Source organism: Balaenoptera musculus, chromosome 11, assembly GCF_009873245.2.
Source record: "Balaenoptera musculus isolate JJ_BM4_2016_0621 chromosome 11, mBalMus1.pri.v3, whole genome shotgun sequence".
Classification (NCBI taxonomy): Eukaryota; Metazoa; Chordata; class Mammalia; order Artiodactyla; family Balaenopteridae; genus Balaenoptera; species Balaenoptera musculus.
In genome coordinates, this window is record NC_045795.1 from 24,965,389 (window position 1) to 24,972,953 (window position 7,565).

At 46.3% G+C, this 7,565-nt stretch overlaps 1 long non-coding RNA gene across 2 annotated transcripts in view; it reads left to right on the forward strand.

Annotated features, from left to right (window-relative positions):
- The window catches only part of LOC118903837, a 58,213-nt gene extending 51,170 nt beyond the window's left edge, over nt 1–7,043 (forward strand). For both annotated transcript variants that reach the window (XR_005021876.1, XR_005021877.1), the window contains one exon: nt 6,543–7,043. This is a non-coding gene — a long non-coding RNA (uncharacterized LOC118903837). The remainder of the gene's footprint in view (nt 1–6,542) is intronic.
- The last annotated feature ends 522 nt before the right edge of the window (nt 7,044–7,565 follow it).

The window sequence follows — 7,565 nt, forward strand, 5'->3', positions numbered from 1 at the left end:
AATAAAATAATTATATACTTTAAAGTGCATTTGGGTTCCAACATCTGATTTTAATAGAGATGTACAAAGAAGTTCCTTTTCCACCTTCTTAAATCTCATATTTTTTCCTGCCCAGTTACACATGGAAAATATAATTGCCTATTGAGTTTCCCTGGGTTAAGCTTATTTCAATAGGAACTACTAATTACTTGATCACCGTGGCACTGTAACATGCAACATTTAAAGTTTGTTTGCTCTTGGGCTTCCATGGTGGCGCAGTGGTTAAGAATCCGCCTGCCAATGCAGGGGACACGGGTTCGAGCCCTGGTCCGGGAAGATCTCACATGCTGTGGAGCAACTAAGCCCGTGCACCACAACTACTGAAGCCCACGTGCCTAGAGCCCGTGCTCTGTAACAAGAGAAGCCACACCAATAAGCCCGTGCACCGCAACGAAGAGTAGCCCCTGCTCACCGCAACTAGAGAAAGCCTGTGTGCGGTGACAAAGACCCAGTGCAGCCAAAAATAAATACAAATAAATAAATAAATTTTTAAAAATGAAGTTTATTTGCTCTCAAGTAAAGGACATTTGTTTTTCCAGTTATTTATAATCATTTTCTTAATCTCCTAGCAGCCAAATCCCATTTCAATTGCTCATTATGAAAAACTCATATTACTTTGTGGAAATGCAGAAATGCATCTAAAGGCATGATGTAGCTTTGTGTGTATCCAAAGAGAAAGGGAGAGGGCTCATTGAAGAAATCTGGATGGTGAAATCCTGAACTTAAAGACAGGTTACAGACTGCCTATTTGAGTAACAAACTTTTTATTTATTTATTTATTTATTTTTGGCTGCATTGGGTGTTTGTTGCTGCGTGCCGGCTTTCTCTAGTTGCGGCGAGCAAGGGCTACTCTTCGTTGCGGTGCATGGGCTTCTCATTGTGGTGGCTTCTCTTGTAGAGCACAGGCTCTAAGCCCACGGGTTTCAGTAGCTGTGGCTCGCAGACTCTAGAGCGCAGGCTCAGTAGTTGTGTCTCGCGGGCTGTAGAGCGCGGGCTCAGTAGCTGTGGCGCACGGGCTTAGTTGCTGCACTGCATGTGGGATCTTCGCGGACCAGGGCTCGAACCCATGTCCCCTGCATTGGCAGGTGGATTCTTAACCACTGCGCCACCAGGGAAGCCCTGAGTAACAAACTTTTAAAAATCGTTATTTGCAGAGGAATGAGTTGCACTATTGGACTATGGTTGCGAGACCATGATTCTTAAAGCTGCAGTTTTAGAGGCCACTGTCAAGAGGTAATAGATCAGAAATTAAGATAAAGTGGCTGTGAAGTTGTAATGGGAGTGCACCGGGGCTGGAGATTTATACACATTATGCTCAAGTTAGCTGAGAAAACAACTTTTGACTTCCTCTCAAGCTCTTGCCTACTGACTCACCTTAAGTCTGCTGCAATAATTCAAACAATAATTGAGGGAAAATGCTTAGGCTTTCTGATTTTGTTGCTCTCACCTTTGTTTCCCCGAGATGGGATTGCGGGGAGGGATGTGCTGACTGAGTCATCATGGGACTAGGGTAGAGGGGTTCTAGAATCCAGAAGTGTCCCTGGTGCTCCGATCCCCACCATTGCCCATTGCCCCTCCCTGCTGACCTTTGCATACAGCCAAGTGGACTGGAGATGCACTCAACATATGGCCTCTTGGCCAGGGTTTGGGGCTGATTCCTGGCTGCCTGGCTTCTGCAGCCTCTTGTTGGTGTTAAACCCTCCAGGCCATGTCCTCTGTCGAGCCCCTGATCTGGGGATTAGCCCGTGATCCCTGCTCTAGGCTCACCTCCCCTGGTCACAGTGGGCCACTCTTAACTCAGCTCCTTCTTCTCCTTCGCCTCCACAAGGGGACTTCTGGGGCCCCTCCATGCCACATGGGAACTGAAATAGTTGTGGTGCTACCAGGCTTACTGAGGAGTGGCTACCTCCAAGGTTTGGGGCAGGGAGGTTGCAAGGCAACCTCATCCCAGTGTCCAAGCCATGAACTGAAACAAAGAAACGAAATGCCCCTGCCCTTGGCATTCCTCTCCACAGCTCCCCAGACTTCCCCTAAAATGGAGAGATGGAGAGCCATGTGACTCACTTCGTGCCTCACATGACTCTCTCCTCCTCCCTTTATCCATTCAGGTAAGAAGGGGAACTTGTATTTCCCCTTTCTGAATACTTGAGATCTCCTGGCCAACCCCAGACTCAAGGCTGAGACTTAATGACTGATAGACAGTGTATGAGGAAGACCCACTTGCCCATAAAGGAACTACTCGGGAGGCATTTGAGAAAATCATACCTCTTCTATAAGTCAATGGGAAACATATCTGATTTGGAATGAAAATTGTATCTTGGTTCTTTAAATCTACTTAGAAATGTATTGGATGTCAAGTATATGTCAGCCTTTAAAAATGATGAGCTTTCTTCTACATACTGTATGGTTCCATTTATATGACATTCAGGAAAAGGCAAAACTATAGGGACAGAAAACAGATCAGTGGTTGCCTGGGGTTAGGGGTGGGGAGAGGAGGTGATGACAGAGGGGCACAGAGGAACTTTTGGGGGTGATGCATCTTGATTGTGGCGGTGGTTACATGATTGTATGTGCTTGTTAAAACTCATAGAAATGTACACCAAATGGGGCAAATTTTATTGTACATAAATTAGACTTAAATAAACTTGACTTTTACCAAAAATGATGAGCTTTCACATTCCCAAGATTATAGCTGACATGTACTGAACATTTATTAAATAGTGTACTGTTCTACCACTTTGACTGCATTAGCTCATTCAATCCTCAGAATAACTCTATTTGGAGGGTACTATTGTTATCATCATCTCCAGCTTGCTGATAAGGGAACTGAGACCTAGAAAAGTTAAGTAACTTACCCAAGACCACACAGTGAGCATAGCTGGAATTCACATTCAGATCTGTCTGATGCCAAAGCCTGTCAGTTTCACTTCTATGTTATATATGGCCTCTCCAGACAAGCAAGTTTTGGGACTTCTCTGGTGGTCCAGTGGTTGAGGCTCTGAGCTCCTGATGCAGGGGGCCCAGGTGTGATCCCTGGTCAGGGAACTAGATCCCACGTGCTGCAACTAAGAGCCCACACGCCGCAACTAAAAGATCCCGCATGAGGCAACTAAGACCCAGCACAGCCAAATAAATAAATAAATAAATATTTTTAAAAAAAAGTTTAGGCTGATAAATATTTAAGAAGTAAACTGGTAATGTCTATGTTTGCCTGTAACTTGCCCTACCTAGAGCCTTTTTCGGTTCAATCACATTTGCTCTCAGATCAGAAAGTAAGTGGTAAGCCCCATCCCCAAAAAACACACACACACACGCACACACGCACACACACACACACATACCAGGAATGTATTGATATTTCTCCAGTTGCCCCAATCCAACATCCTCAGTTAGACTGAGAGACCCATGACTGTCAGTGAGCTAAGAATGTGTCAGGGGCTTCCCTGGTGGTGCAGTGGTTAAGAATCCGCCTGCCAATGCAGGGGACACGGGTTCGAGCCCTGGTCCAGGAAGATCCCACATGCCGCGGAGCAACTAAGCCCGTGCGCCACAACTACTAAGCCTGCACTCTAGAGCCCGCGAGCCACAACTACTGAGCCCACATACCACAACTACTGAAGCCTGCATGCCTAGAGCCTGTGCTCTGCAACAAGAGAAGCCACCGCAGTGAGAAGCCTGTGCACCACAACAAAGAGTAGCCCCCGTTCGTCGCAACTAGAGAAAGCCCGCATGCAGCAACAAAGACCCAATGCAGCCATAAATTAATTAATTAATTAATTAAAAAATGAAAAAAAAAATAATGTGTCACATCTGGGTGACTGTTGGTGAGGAGGATCCCCTGGAAAGTTCCAGGGTCTGTGTGGCCCACCATAGCTCAGACTCCTGACCAGGCCTCCAACCTATACTCTCAACTGGGGGTCTTGCAGTTCCAACCCAGATACCACCGCAGCCTGGTGTAACAACAGTGGCAGACTTCTCCTCTTCTTACAAGAGTTTCCTTCTTAAGTTCGTATTTGCTTGACTTGGGTCTGAGAACTCCAGCCCATGCTGCCTCTGACAGCAAATGAAGCACTGTTCTCATTAGCTGCCGGTGCTAGCACAGCGGGATTTCTGAGTCTTCCCAGCTGCTTTTCTCTACTGCAGAGTGCTTTCCATAATAAATTATGGAGCTCGATGTAGGACAGTGGTAAGATATGGCAAACTGTGGGAACTCGGGGCTGGTTCTTGCCAAGGGAAAGGGGCACCTAGGCCCACCTCTGGTCTTCTGGTTCTCCCAGCCTGGTACGTATGGTGCAGAGCCCAGTTACCATTAGCAAGGCGGTCAGGGAGTGTACATCATTATGACAGAGGCTTTGGGCATGTGCTGAATCCACTGCAGGGAGAATCTAACTGGTCATATATCAATTTGCTCATCCAGGGACCTTGGATCAGAAGTAGACATTTCAAACATGCTGAAAGGGCAATGATTCACCCCAGCAAATACCACCTTGTGTTTCTTCTTATCTGCTTTACTTAGGGAGCAATTTGGTCCTCTGACGCTCCTGGTGGGTCATCGATGTCCATAGGGCCAGAGGAAGGTGCTGTGCAATTGAGGGAAGATCACGTAGGCCACAGCTTCACTTATCTGTCGTCAATCTTCATGGGGCCCGTGGACCCAATGGCAGGGTTGCTTACATTGGGTGATTTGAAGGTCTATCATCTCAAAAATGCACTTGTCTTTAATTCTCACTATTAAGGGGTCTGTTGGTACATTTGGTCAATTTATGACAAAGATGCTGAAGGCTGGGGCAAGGTTGGGTAAGTTCGGATAGGATGGTGAGAGGGGGAGAGGTATGGGGGTCAGGGTGAGTCTGCAGGTCGGGAGCCTTCCCTGAGGTAATAGAGAGCCTCAGAGATGTGCTCTGGAGGCCAGAGACACCCTGACACTAAAAACAGAGGATCAAAAATAGTCAAGGAGAGCCTTAGAAGACAAATTGGTCTGCTCACAGTTTGGGCCTGGAATGCAACCTCTCTGGGCTACTCTAAACTTATCAGTTGTTCGTACCTGCCTATAAAGGAGTTTTTCCTTTTTTCTAGAGGAAGCCATGAAAATAAGGGACAACTGATTGGCAGGGTCATGGGTCTAGGTCAACAAAGGACCCAGAGGAACGAAGACTGGAGACAAAAAAGCAAATGTCACTTACATTGACCTTTGCAGCCCAAGCATGAAGGATGAAGGGTATTCAAATCTGAGTAGGCCTGGCAAAAAAGCAGCAGAGAGATCGGCCAAGTTGGTAACAGAAGGCCAGTCTTCATTCCTGAACAGAGGGTGGAGGGACCTGAGAAGGCAGCCCTCCTATAATTTTATTTTCTCAAACATTAGAAATTACATGCGTGAAACCTATAAAGCCATCTTATATGTGTAAACATAAAAGAATATTGCTACATTTTAGAGCCAGCTCTTTTCCCGTTTCTTAGCAATCCATTTTGTTTTTTCAGACCTCCTAAATCTTGTCTCTTCAATATTCTTTTATTCTATTTAACAAATAGGTATTGGTGACTGTGTATGCAAACCTCTTTGCAAAGCTTGTTACTACCAGTGGGAAAAGATGGCAATTTCCTAAAATTGCTCTGTGCTTTATGCTCAGACCATTATGAAAGAAGCATTAGGGTATTTTAAAAAAATGAGTACCTACTGTATACAAAGCACCCTGCTGATAAGGAGAGGATTGTGTTTACCCAGAGTTACGCTGCACTATCTCTTCCAAGATTGGGAATCCCTGATGGAAAGGAAGTGCCTTGGAAGGGAAACTGAGTTATGAAGTTTCCATTTCCGTTATTAATTCTACCCTCTCCAACCTCCCTACCCCAACCTGCCTTTTCTCACCTATAAAATGCACACAATCACAGTTCATTGATTTTGGTAGTCTGCTCATTGATTTGTAAACATGGATCAAAATGCCAGACCATCATTTATGCAAACTGGCCTTGCTCACAGACGTAGAAACTAAAATAAATCAGACCTTGGGCCACAAGCAGTCAGCATGACCTCAGGAGGCAGAGGCCGGGTGCTCCCCACGCGCCGCCTCCCTCCCTCCTTCAATGCCAAATGGTGACTCAATGCCAACCTGCCTTGCCAGCTTGGTCTCCTCAACACCAGAAGATCCTAGCCCTCCCTCCATCCCCAAAGGTTCAGTTATCTGCAGAGTGTACCTGTCTAGACAGTATCAGCTCTTGAATGTTAAAGATTCCATCCTAGTTCCCAGCACCAGGGAAAAGGCCTATGCACTTCCACAGTCCAGAATGTTTCAAGCTTAGCCTTTAAAAAAAAAAAAAAAGAAAGCAACATACGTTTGTTTGTAGAAAATTTGGGAAATACAGAAAAGCACAAAGAACAAAATTTGCCTTTAACCATGCTTTCTAGTCATTGTTATGCTTATATATCAGTCCAAGCCACCTTTAAGAATGTATTTTAGAGCAAAATCTGGTAGTTTTAATACTGTTGTTTCTGCTTTTTCTTTAAGATTGCCGGAGACTGTCCATGAAATCGTCTTCATCCTTTGCGCTACCCTCTGACCTGCTCTAGTGTAAGGCCATTCTTGGTGGGCGGGAGCGGAGGGGACAGTTAAAACCCTAAATACCGTATGGCAGTCCTTTCCCAGTTATTTGGGGTCATGTAAGACACTTCCAGGAAATGCGATTCCCCGGTTTTATTTTAGGTTTTTGGCGGGGGTGGTGTGTGTGGAGGAGAATGCCAGGACGGTACAGGAGTATTTCTTAGTCCAGAGGACAAGCCTCGGGGACACGTCGGAAACACAGACTCCCGGGGCCCACCCCAGACCTACTGGTTGAGAATCTGCATTCTCATGAGATTCCCAGCTGCTTCCAAACTGTGCCTCTGAACTTTGAGAAGCAGTGACCCGTGCAGCCCTTTTCTGGCCTTCCTCAGGTGATATTGATTGTCAGGATTTGTGCCTAACGTTCACACCTCCTTGATGTTGAAACTAGCAATAAAAATCCCACCTCCAAGGGAGTAAACACCTTTTGCTCAGGCCACAGCCCACATTCTTCTGGGAAAACTCCAAGCGTGTTGCCTTCTCAATGCCCTGGAGAGTTGCGGGGTGCTCCAAATGGAAATCGAAGGAGGCGGCCAACCTTTTATTTTGCCATCCCCTCAAAGTCCATTCCAGGGTCAGAGCTGTCATGGTAAATCATTCACCCAGGGGGGCAAGAGAGATTCAGGACAGCACTCTTTAAATTCTGTTGGAAAAAAATCCACCATACCCCGCCTTCCCCTCTGCACCACCACAGCTGCCCTATTTTCGGCCTCCACTGGTTCCTTTAACCTTGGTGCATCCACCAGGGGGCCCCAGGAGGCACAGGCAGGGCCCAGGGATTGTGACGACCCTAATCAGGCAAGCTGGGATCAAGGACTTTGAGTGCAATGCTGCTGATAGAGGGAGAAGAAGAAACGACAGAAGCCCAAACAGTCGTGTCTGTCTGGGTCACCAGACACAACCATGTGTGTGCGTCGGGATGTGTGTCAA